Here is a 13,343-nt window from a genome sequence, read left to right as displayed (position 1 = left end):
TCATAGAGGTAGTCTTTGCAACTGCATGGGACCCTTGGATTCAGGACCATGTCCATGTTAGTCCCATTCTATATGTTATGAAGTGGCCAGGAATAGTGATGAGCGAGCACTAAAATGCTCAGGTACTTGTTACTCTGGTCGAGTAGATCGTAATGCTCGGGTGCTCGACCCGAGTAATGGGTACAACGTAAGTCAATGGGAAACTCTAGCATTTTTCCAGCAGCCCCATCGCAGGAGTCTGCAAGGGGCTTAAAAATTTGTCAAATCGATGGAAACAGTGCTGAAATGACATGGGGACAGCATGGGGAAGACCCCTGGAAGCATCTCTGAATCCCAGGTCACTGCTGTTAACAATGTTGTCACAGTTTTATGCCACTTTTACGGACTGACAATAAAACATACAAAAACGAAGTTCAATTGGGTTTTCCTGGAAATGTTAAGAAACATTCTTTCCAGGGTAATCACTTGTATATAAGGCAAAATAATTAACCAATACCAAAAATGCTCCTCCACACCTTGGCTATGTTCACACATAGTGTTTTCTGATGCGTTTTTGCACTCTTGCATTGCTTTCAACGGTGAAAATACATTCACAAGTAAATGTAATTTTGTTAAAGGGCTAGCAGTCGGCCCTCACTATTGTTAGAGGGCCATCTGCTGGCTATGCTTTGCATAGCCATAGATTGCTGCTGCAATATAACGTATCCATCTGAGGTGGTCAAATTTTCTTTTTCGCATATATTCTGTAAAGTTTGAAACTTGGATGTCCAGCAGGTGCCCCTCACAATTTATAGAGTGCCCGAAGGCAGTCTCCACTATTTTTAGAAGGCCAGCAAGCGTCTTGGGTACAGATGATACACCCCGGAAGAAGCAACATAGCGAAATGGCGTCCGTCGGGTGTGGGGAGGACACATCAGGTCTCCATAGCTTTAGGATTCACCTTGCCATCAGGTACTACCGTTCCCTCTTCACTGGCATCACATACATCTTCCCTTTCCTTCATGAGGATTTCACTTTGCAGCTTATTTAGCTAGTTATGCCATTCTGAGTTTCTCAGTCTTCCTGGCCCTGGTATATACAGAGGATATACTCTCCTTGCCGCACTTGCGCAACACTAGGGTGCAGTGGTCCTCTGTTTCAGATGCCCAGCAGCTTTTTGGGTTCAGTATTATACCATATTTAGGTGTATCATCCTGTAGGCGCTCCTATTCACATGATATGTATGCAGTAGACCGCATTGTGTTTTCCATTCCCCCTATTTTTGGAGGTTTATTCCCTTGTCTATTTCAATGTACTTTTAATCTTCTATTTGCATAAAATTATCATTTTTTTTATATATATTGTCAGATTCTCTTCTTGTCTGGCGGTTACTGCCCGCTATAGACTTTTTTTGTGGTATCATAGTTTAGAAGTTGCCTGATCTCATGTTTCGGGACTAAGTTTTGAATTAAAAACGAAGTTCAATTGGATTTTCCTGGAAATGTTAATAAACATTCTTTCCAGGGTAATCACTTGTATATAAGGCAAAATAATTAACCAATAACAAAAATGCTCCTCCACACCTTGGGCTATGTTCACACATAGTGTTTTCTGATGCGTTTTTGCACTTTTGCATTGCTTTCAACGGTGAAAATACATTCACAAGTAAATGTAATTTTGTTAAAGGGCTAGCAGTCGGCCGTCACTATTGTTAGAGGGCCATCAGCTGGCTATGCTTTGCATAGCCGTAGATTGCTACTGCAATATAACGTATCCATCTGAGGTGGTCAAATTTTCTTTTTCGCATATATTCTGTAAAGTTTGAAACTTGGATGTCCAGCAGGTGCCCCTCACAATTTATAAAGTGCCCGCTGGCGGTCTCCACTATTTTTAGAAGGCCAGCAAGCGTCTTGGGGACAGATTAGACCAAGCTAGAGCTTTTGGGTAACGCACATCATTCAACTGTTTGTAGTGTCCAGTGTCATAAAGCTGGGTTTGCATCCTAGGTCATGGGTCTTCCAGCAGGACAATGACCCCAAACATATTTCAAGAAGCACCCAGAAATAGATGGAAACAAAGCACTGGAAAGTTCTGAAGTGGTAATTCCAGTTCCAGTAGCGTCAAGTCTCCCACCACTACCTCTTAAATTCAGAAGATACAGAGAAACTGCAAATGGACACATTAAATCAGGAATTTTTTTTAACTTTGATTCATTTCTGTCAAATTTGAAAAATTACTGCCAACTTCAATGAATTTCTGTCAACTATGATAAATTTCTAGCCAACACCAAAATATGTATATCACGTATATTTCTGAATATTCACTACTCAGAGAAAGAGTGAATAAACACTAGACATAATGAATATAAAATTTAATTTTTATTTATATACAAAGAAAAAACTAGAAAAAAAGGAAAGGGGGTGGGGAGAGGAGATTACTCGGACATACATTTTCCCAGAAAAGCATATGGGGTTGTTGGTACATAAAATAAATAAAGGTTTGCCCTGGGTATATATAATAATTTAGTAGCACGACATATATATAGCGGCAAAACAAGCGTACAATATATAAATATATATAATAAATAAGTCCAAGTGGATAAGGTATAGTAAATACACTTGCTATAATAAATACATTATATATCAAATAAAATATATAACATACAAACAAGGAAAGATAAATACCATATAGTAAGCAACCCAAACCTCCAACGCCGTTTTGACAAGTGGCTTTTTCAAGGAGTATCTCCTTGAATAATTTTTTGTCAACTTTGATTAATTTCTGAGTACAGATCACCTTAAAAATTATGAATCGGTCAATGAGCGCATGGAAAGAATCAATCAAGTTATGCACTGTGGAAGATTGTGACCAGAATGAACACTTATTTCCAGATAATGATACCTAGCACCTGTCCCTATTGTAAATGCAGCTAACAGCGGTATTAATAGGGAATAATATATATATATATATATATTTTTTGCAGCAGGAGTACGGAGTATAAGGCAATAATCCCTGGCTGGATGCGTGTAATACGCTATCCATAGTGTGATAGTTCATCCATACACAAATTTCAGATAAGAGAGGTAATACTGTAGAATATAAAATAGATTTTAACCGGCCCCAAAGAGGTTTTTTTGCACCTTGCACCTGTCCCTATTGTAAATGCAGTTAACAGCAGTATCAATAAGGAATAGAATAGATTTTTTTTTTGTTGCAGCACGGAGTATAAGGCAATAATCCCTGACTAGATGCCTGTAAGACGTTATCTCTACTGCTATAGTTCACCCATACACGAATCGCTGATAAGAGAGGTACTATTGTAGAATAAAAAATAGAATTTAACCAGTTCCAAAGAGTTTTTTTCAGTACTTTGCAGTACAAAACCGTGGAGGAACCCAAGCAACCCTGCATGCTTTCATGAATTTCTGAGTAAAGGTCACTGTTAAAAATTATGATTCAGTCAATGAGTGCATGGAACAAATCAATGAAGTTATGCACTGTGGAAGATATGTATATGACCAGAATATGAACACTCATTTTCAGCTGATGGTATCTAGCACCTTTTCCTATTCTAAGAACAGCTAACAGCAGTATCAATAGGGAATATAATTTTTTTTTCAGAATGGAGTATAATGCAATAATCCCTGACTAGATGCCTGTAAGATGCTATCTCTACTGCTACTGCTATCTGTGTGCCAGACTGCCTACAGCCAAGACTTGCCTGTCCCCACCAAAAGGACAACTGTCCATGTTCTCCTCCTCATCCTCCTCCTGGTCCTCCTCCTCATCCTTCCCCTCTTCAGGCCATCCACTCTGAACAGACGGTATGAATGTAGTGTGGGTAGTACCATCAGTAATGCAGGAAACCAGTTCATGTTCCTCTTCCTCATTATCACCCAATCCGTGTTGAGATGAGATGAGGCTGGGCTGTGTAGCATCACCCTGTATGATTTCTTACTCCACCTCATCGAGCTCCACCTGCAATGCTTCCTCTTTAATTGGGAGCAGTGAGTGTTTCAGTAGACAGAGAAGTGGGATGATGATGTTAATTATGGTGTCATCACTGCTCACCATCTTGGTCAAGTCCTCAAAGTTTTAGAGAACAGCACACATGTCAGACATCCATGCCCACTCATAAGCTCTTAGGTGCGGAGGCTGACCGGAATACCAAGGGGCGTGTTGAAGTTGGTACTCAGCAACTGCCCTCTGCTGCTCACAAATCCTTCCCAACATATGCAACGTTGAGTTCCAACGTGTGGTGACATCGCACACCAGTCGGTGAGCTGGAAGCTGCAAACGCTGCTGAAGCACTGCGAGGGCAGCAGAAGCTGTAGCTGACTTTCTGAAATGGGCACACACATAGTGTACTTTGACAAGCAGCTCAGGCAGTTTTAGGTAGGTTTTTAGAAACCGCTGAACCACTAAGTTGAGCACATGGGCCAGGCATGGTACGTGTGCGAGGTTGCCAAGCTTCAGAGCCGCCACCAGGTTCCTGTCATTGTCACACATGACCATGCCTGGCTGTAGGTTCAGTGGTGAGAGCCACAGATCTGCCTGCTCTGTTACAGCTTTTAACAACTCTGCAGCGGTGTGCTGTTTGTCCCCTAAGCAGACTAGCTTCAGCCTAGCCTGTTGCCTCTTGGCCGAGGCAGTGCTGCAGAGCTTCCAGCTTCCGAATGATGTGGTCATTTCTGAGATTGAGACTGAAGAGGATGAGGAGGTGCAGGAGTTGTACTACGTGGGGGCAACCATGATTGACCCAGGGCCTGCAATCTGCGGTGTTGGGAGGACGTGTTCCATCCCAGGGTCTGATTGGGTCCCGGCATCCACAATATTCACCCAATGTGCCATCAGTGAAATGTACTGTCCCTGGCCACAAGCACTTGTCCACGTGTCCGTGGTTAGGTGAAGCTTCCCAGCAACTCTGTTGGTGAGGGAATGGGTAACGTTCTGGGTCAGATGCCTGTGTAAGGTGGGGACAGCACACTGGGAGAAATAGTGGTGGCTGGGGACCGAGTACCGAGGGACAGCCGCCACTATGAGGTTGCGGAAAGTTTCTGTCTCCATGAGCCATGAAAGGAAACATTTCTAGTGCAAGAAGTCTAGAAATGTGGCAGTTTAGTATTGTGGCCTGTGGGTGGGTGGCTACGTATTTGTGCTTGCGTTCCAAGGACTGGGGTAAGGATGTAGATGTGGTTGAGGATGGTGGTGGTGCACCATCAGCATCACGTCCACTTCCCGGTCCCTGCCCATTTTAAATGGAGTTTAATATTTTGCAGCTTGCGGTTTATAACCGCAGTATTATTTGATCACCTCTAATGACCAATATTTTTATGCAGTGCTGGTATAGCAATGCTATTGGTCAGCGACCAACTGTGGATATGTTTTGGACACACAACTGGCAGACTTTAAATGGAGTGTAATATTTTGCAGCTTGCAAAAAATGCCAGGATTATTGCCGAAGTAAAATTTGATCTCGTCTGATGACCACGTAGAGATGCAGTGGCAGTATAGCGATGCTATTGGTCAGCGACCAAGTGTGGATATGTTTTTAACACACAACTGGCAGATTTTAAATGGAGTATAATATTTTGCAGCTTGCAAAAAATGTCCGGATTATTACCGCAGTAATATTTGATCACGTCTGATGACCAATTTTTTTATGCAGTGCCGGTATAGCGATCCTATTGGTCAGCGACCAAGTGTGGATGTGTTTTGGACACACAACTGGCAGACTTTAAATGGAGTATAATATTTTATATCTTTCAAAAAATGTCCCATTTATAACTGCAGTAATATTTGATCACTTTTGATGATCAATTTTTTTATGCAGTGCCGGTCAGCGACCAAGTGTGGATATGTTTAGAATGCACAATTGGTACACATTAAATTGAATATAATATTTGTCAGCTTCCAAAAAAATTCAGGATTATTACGTAAGTAATATTTGACAACTTGAGATGATGGACAAGTTTCTCTGCTTGCACAATACAGCAATGCTATTCAAATCAACCAAATCTGGCTGTATGCTGCTAACAAGCTAATGGAGCAATAAAAAAATTATCAGGATTAAGAGCAAAAAGAATATTATTATCCCTGATATCTAGGGCTATTGATAGGAGTTCCAGCAGCAGAAAGAACATGCTTTGGACCCTCTTCTGTACTATACTAGGTCTCCACAAACTCTGATTAACTACTGCTATCAGCAAGATTAATATTCATCAAAATGAGACTGTTAGTGTAGAGTAATAATAGCGGTGTGGAATCCCTGTTTAAAATAAGTGTCAATCCTCTCCCTCGTTCAGCTGCAGCTCTCCCTTCTCTGTCTGTTTGACCGGTAGACTGTGACGAACATAAGGTCCCGGGTCTTATATAGACCCGAAGATGCTATGCGGCCAGCCAATCACTGTAATGCCACAACCAACATGGTTATGGCATTACAGTGACTGTAAGCAATCCCTGCATGGTAATTGGCTGCCTAATATGTGCCAAACATGCGGGGTGGGGACTCGAGCTCCCACCCGAACATTCAAAAAATACTCGCTGACTAATGAGCATCTTGAGCACTGTGATACTCGGGTGAGTAATGAGTAGTGATGAGCATGCTCGCTCATCACTAGCCAGGACTAGTGATGAGCTAGTATGTTTTGTTAACCCTTTCGCCGAGTATGCTCGGGCGAGCACTGAGTAGTTACAACTGCTCGGTGATATGTTTGAATCACTCCCGCGTGCATGCTTTGCGACTGTTTGACTGCTTTAATACATGTGAGGAATGTCTGTTTCTTACACATTCCCCACATGTATTAAAGCTGTCAACCAGTCGCAAATCATGCACACGGGAGTGATTCAAACATAACACCGAGCAGCTGTAACTACTCGGTGCTCGCCCGAGCATACTCGGAGAAAGGGTTAACAAAACATACTCACTCATCACTAGCCAGGATATGTGAATATTTCCATCAACAAAAGAGTTGAAAGAGATAAATGATTTGGAGTGTAATCAATTCTGGATGGAAAAGAGGTGCCAGCAGACAAGGGTGGAACCCCAAAATTCAGTATAAAAGAATTTCACTATACACTGTAAGTTCATGCAAATACATGAGAGTATACTGATACAATGGATAAATTAAATTTACAAGCTTCGATCAATATAATAGTGCTTATGGGGCGATAACCATAAGATGAAATGATAAAAAGAAAAGAGATGCGCTGCAAACCACTCATAAAATACCAAGAGAGTGATTCCTACCTGTCTAAGAGAAAATGGTAGTCCAAATGAGGATATACGCGTGCAGCTTCCAGGGGTCCTTTGAAGAAGTCACAACTGCAACTAGAGGTGATAGACACGTGCCGGAGTTTGTAGAACAAGCCGTGAGTGTTGCAGAAAATGGGTTCAAACAGCGTATTAGAGGGGATAGAGGGCTGCAGAGACTCTCAGAGATTCAAGCTTTCAGGTACATGCAGCCATTGCACTAGGTGGATACAGGGAATGAAGATCATGGACCCATGGGCCCTCTATCCCCTCTAATACGCTGTTTGAACCCATTTTCTGCAACACTCACGGCTTGTTCTACAGACTCCGGCACGTGTCTATCACCTCTAGTTGCAGTTGTGACTTCTTCAAAGGACCCCTGAAAGCTGCTCGCATATATCTTCATTTGGACTACCATTTTCTCTTAGACAGGTAGGAATCACTCTCTTGGTATTTTATGAGTGGTTTGCAGCGCATCTCTTTTCTTTTTTTCATTTCATTACTATTTGCACCAGGGCATACGGTGCTTTGAGATTGTGGCTCTTTGCCTATCTGATCGTACTATAGCAGCAGCGCTACTGCAGTTTTTTACATTTTACTTTAGGATAACCATAAGAAGTTTTGACTTTCCAGAGCCTTTTTCAGCATATAGCTAGAAGCAAAATACTCATTGTATTCATATTATAATATACCAGATACCAGTACATAATAAACTTAATGTATTTTAAATGGTCTATAAAGTGTTGTAGGGAACTTAGAACCTATAATAACTTAGAATAACTTAGGGAACTTAGAACCATAATAACACTGTATCTGTTTCTGGTACAGTGCCTGAGAAAATAACTTTTAATTCATAGGCAAACAAGGAGGCTTCAGTGCACCCTTGGCCCTGCCAAGAGTTTGGTGCACTGTTATGCCTCCTCATTGCATATTGGGGGCCTTCCTACACTTCTGGTTGACAGTGCTAGCTTCCCAAAGAGAGTATTGACTGAATGCTGCCATAGTATCATTGCCAATGCAGTGGCTGGCCATGTTCTACTCCTGTCTCCTTTCTTGCGACAATGCTTGCGACAGTAATACACCCGCAAGTGCAGTGAATCTTGTTCTCTTTTAGCTTGGACTTCCAGATGCAACCAGACATCGGAGGTCACTGTGTGTCACACAATATGATGTCATGGAACCAGTGACATATGAGACCTGGTAGCATCCAAAACCAAGAGATAAAGAACAGACCCACTAGAAGGAAGATGCACTGAGGACTGGATGGTGGGCAGCAAGTAGAGCTGTTTGCCATCCGGTCCTCCTCTTTGCGCCATCGTATCTTTAACCTTTCCACTCTAGGCTGAAACTTCTGTTTGCGACCAGGAATCAGAGGTTACTGCGAATGACACGTCCTTGACATCATGATATGCGACACACAATGACCTCCAAGGAGTGGCCATGACAAGAAAAGGAACAGGCTGATGAAATTAGATGAAGTAACCATGGCTGTGGAGTCGGAGTCATGGAGTCATAGTTGGTGTCCATTTTGGTGGAGTCGGTGTAGGTATAAAATGGACCGACTCCGACTCCTAAAATATATAATAAATTGGTACAGTAGTTCAATGCAAGAGGTCCTGTAAATGTTTTCATACGAGTGTGAGAAAGTTATGAAATGACCTATAAATGTCTGTTCTATTCCTGATCTAAGGATTTAAGCTTTTAGTTAAGATAAATCTGTGCTGTACTTTATGTACTGTACATGCTCAATAGTTAGGCAGTGCTGTGGAGTCAGAGTCGAAGTTGAAATCCGAGTTGGAAGTCAGGGAAATTGAGGAGTCGTGGTTTGGCTTATTGTCTCCACTGCCCTGGAAGTAACACAAAGAGATGATATGGGAATAATGAGCCGGTGTACTTATCACTGGATGAGATGATCTACGAGTCTGAAACAAAAACGTTTTACATCAGGGCAAAATAAATCTATGCACTGCGTTAGCTAGTATATAGAAAAATATGAAAAATTAGAATTCTCAGTGGTTGATTCTTTTAATCACTAACTGGAAATGTGGCAACAAATAGCAAGCTTTCGAAACTACTCAGATCTCTTTATTAGAGATGAGCGTTGTTCTACTCGAACTGTTCGCCAATCTCAAATTCGAGCTGTTTTGGGCGGTGTTCGAGCCGTTCGGCGAACACGAACAATTTGAGAAAAATTCGGCTGTTCGAGGTTATGTTCGATAACTGTTCGTTCACCAAAATCATAACTGGATTTTTTCTCAGTAATGATGAAAATTAATGTTAATACGCAGTTTGAGTGTACAGCGGGGTGGGGGGAGGGGCAGGGGATGGATCTCTGCAGGAACAATGAAGATCTCCATTTTTTTTTTCTCTTTCCCGCATTTACAGTGGGGAGGTGCAATCTGTCAGCCTATCAGCAGCGCACACACGGAGCGAAGTGCTTTTTTTCACACAAGCAAGGGCATGTGTCATTGGCAGTGTATGTCACATGTCCTTGCCCTATAAGACCAAGCCATTTTCCCCATCGCCACCATTTTCTCACTGCTGCAGCTGCGTGTTAGACGGCACCGCTGTTGCTGTGTGCGCTATACCTTGTTAATTTCAAGCCAATTTTCGCACAAATCTACAGATAGCTTGGGAGTAGGGAATAGTTGTGATTGCAGTCCTTTTAAGGACTAGGTTACAGCATTTCCTACAACTTTTATCAGGCAGGTCTGTGCTCTTAAATAGATAGATTGTGGGAGTAAAGACTAATTGTAATTGGAGTCCTTTTCAGGACTAGGTTACATCAGTTCCTATCAGTTTTTGCCAGGCAGGTCTGTGCCAGTGCTGTGCAAGTTTTATTCACAGCATTTGGCTGAATCTAGCAAAGCTAATCCTTTTTGGCCTATTGCAGAGTGTGTTAGTCAGTGGAGTAGCCTATCTGTGTTGCAAAATATACCACCTGTGTATAGAATACCAATTTTTTTACTGCACCTACTGAAGTAAAATCTTTTGGGCATAGCATCATTCTATTAGTCCATCTATACTGACCTCCATCAGGTTGCAAATTGAATATAATTTTTTTCTGCATCTAGCTCTGAAAAAATATTGGGCTTCTAGCTGTGTGTGGGACTTGTTGTATTAGTCCATCTATACTGACCTCCATCAGGTTGCAAACTGAATATATTTTTTTCTGCATCTACCTCTGAAAAAATATTGGGCTTCTAGCTGTGTGTGGGACTTGTTCTATTAATCCATCTATACAGACCTCCATCAGGTTGCAAACTGAATATATTTTTTTCTGCATCTACCTCTGAAAAAATATTGGGCTTCTAGCTGTGTGTGGGACTTGTAGTATTAGTCCATCTATACTGACCTCCATCAGGTTGCAAACTGAATATATTTTTTTCTGCATCTACCTCTGAAAAAATATTGGGCTTCTAGCTGTGTGTGGGACTTGTTGTATTAGTCCATCTATACTGACCTCCATCAGGTTGCAAATTAAAAATAATTTTTATCTGCATCTACAGTACCTCTGAAAAATATTTGGGCTTCTAGCTGTGTGTGGGACTTGTTCTATTAGTCCATCTATACTGACCTCCATCAGGTTGCAAATTGAATATAATTTTTATCTGCATCTAGCTCTGAAAAAATATTTGGCCTTCTAGCAGTGTGTGGGACTTTCTCTATTAGTCCATCTATACTGACCTCCATCAGGTTGCAAATTAAAAATAATTTTTATCTGCATCTAGCTCTGAAAAAATATTTGGCATTCTAGCAGTGTGTGGGACTTTCTCTTTTAGTCCATCTATACTGACCTCCATCAGGTTGCAAATTAAAAATAATTTTTATCTGCATCTACAGTACCTCTGAAAAAATATTTGGGCTTCTAGCTGTGTGTGGGACTTGTTCTATTAGTCCATCTATACTGACCTCCATCAGGTTGCAAGTTGAATATAATTTTTATCTGCATCTAGCTCTGAAAAAATATTTGGCCTTCTAGCAGTGTGTGGGACTTTCTCTATTAGGCCATCTATACTGACCTCCATCAGGTTGCAAATTAAAAATAATTTTTATCTGCATCTACCTCTGAAAAAATATTTGGGCTTCTAGCTGTGTGTGGGACTTGTTCTATTACTCCATCTATACTGACCTCCATCAGGTTGCAAACTGAATATATTTTTTTTCTGCATCTACCTCTGAAAAAATATTGGGCTTCTAGCTGTGTGTGGGACTTGTTGTATTAGTCCATCTATACTGACCTCCATCAGGTTGCAAATTAAAAATAATTTTTATCTGCATCTACAGTACCTCTGAAAAAATATTTGGGCTTCTAGCTGTGTGTGGGACTTGTTCTATTAGTCCATCTATACTGACCTCCATCAGGTTGCAAATTGAATATAATTTTTATCTGCATCTAGCTCTGAAAAAATATTTGGCCTTCTAGCAGTGTGTGGGACTTTCTCTATTAGTCCATCTATACTGACCTCCATCAGGTTGCAAATTAAAAATAATTTTTATCTGCATCTAGCTCTGAAAAAATATTTGGCCTTCTAGCAGTGTGTGGGACTTTCTCTATTAGTCCATCTATACTGACCTCCATCAGGTTGCAAATTAAAAATAATTTTTATCTGCATCTACCTCTGAAAAAATATTTGGGCTTCTAGCTGTGTGTGGGACTTGTTCTATTAATCCATCTATACAGACCTCCATCAGGTTGCAAACTGAATATAATTTTTTTCTGCATCTAGCTCTGAAAAAATATTTGGCCTTCTAGCAGTGTGTGGGACTTGTTCTATTAGTCCACCTATACTGACCTCCATCAGGTTGCAAATTCAAAATAATTTTTTGTCTGCATCTAGCTCTGAAAAAATATTTGGCCTTCTAGCAGTGTGTGGGACTTTCTCTATTAGTCCATCTATACTGACCTCCATCAGGTTGCAAACTGAGTATATTTTTTTTCTGCATCTACCTCTGAAATAATATTGGGCTTGTAGCTGTGTGTGGGACTTGTTCTATTAATCCATCTATACAGACCTCCATCAGGTTGCAAACTGAATAAAAAATTTTTGTGCATCTACCTCTGAAAAAATATTTGGGCTTCTAGCTGTGTGTGGGACTTGTTCTATTAGTCCATCTATACTGACCTCCATCAGGTTGCAAATTGAATATAATTTTTTTCTGCATCTAACCCAGCCAATAGTTTTGGCCTAATACCACAGTTTGGCCACTCAGCTCTGCTCGGTTCCCATCCATTGTTTTTTTGTGCAAACAACTCCAGAGTTGTGAATTAGTTAACCACCAAAATGAGTGGAAAAAGGCCTGCTGCTGGTGGAAAGGGGAATAGGCGTGTTGGGAAGGGGAAAAAAGGTTGTGTCCGTGGGGTAGGTGTTAAAGCAACAGTAACATCTGCAGAAGAAAGACCATCTTCAAGCCAAACTAAAATGTCTACTTCTTTTAGCGGACAATGTGATAAGATCCCTTTCTTACGGCCACGCCAATCGCTACAAATTCCAGATGAGGCACAAAAACAGCAGGTGCTTCAACGGATATCAAGTGCTCCTTTAAGTGGGCTCTCCTCCACATCAACTTCAACATCACAAATACTCCAGTCCTCAAAGGTGTCACCCGAATCGCACTTGCTTCCTCACAGCTCCCAAATCTCCAGCTGCCCATCTGAGTATGAGGTAGAACAGATGGTTGAGTCTGCAGAGCTGTTTACTCATACTATAGCCTGGGAATCAGAGGTCGACTCCAGCGCTTCTGTGAATCCAGACGAGGAAATGATCTGCACTGATGCCCAGAATCTTTATGAGTCGGATCCAGGACCAGACGCAGAAGGTTCTGACCATAATGTAGACCCTCATTCCCAAACTGTAACTCCTGTTGGTGGAGACAATGAGGAAGACGATGATAAGACTCAAATACCTGATTGGAGCGACAACTTTAGTTTTTTGTCAGGGCAGGAACAGGTTGGCTCTGAGGACGACGGGTGTGATAACGCACAGGGTGATGATGATGAGGTTGGAGATCCCACTTACTGTCAACCCACAGTCAGCCAAGAGATGAGGTCAGCAGAGGAGGGGGAGGAAGATGCTAGTGACGACGAGGTCAGGTTGCGCCTTCCTGGACA

The sequence above is a fragment of the Phyllobates terribilis genome, unplaced genomic scaffold (assembly GCF_046119375.1).
Source record: "Phyllobates terribilis strain yellow unplaced genomic scaffold, ASM4611937v1 Scaffold_3__8_contigs__length_932513732, whole genome shotgun sequence".
Taxonomy (NCBI): domain Eukaryota; kingdom Metazoa; phylum Chordata; class Amphibia; order Anura; family Dendrobatidae; genus Phyllobates; species Phyllobates terribilis.
The sequence above is the reverse complement of the archived record's forward strand: the minus strand, read 5'-3'. Positions refer to the sequence as shown.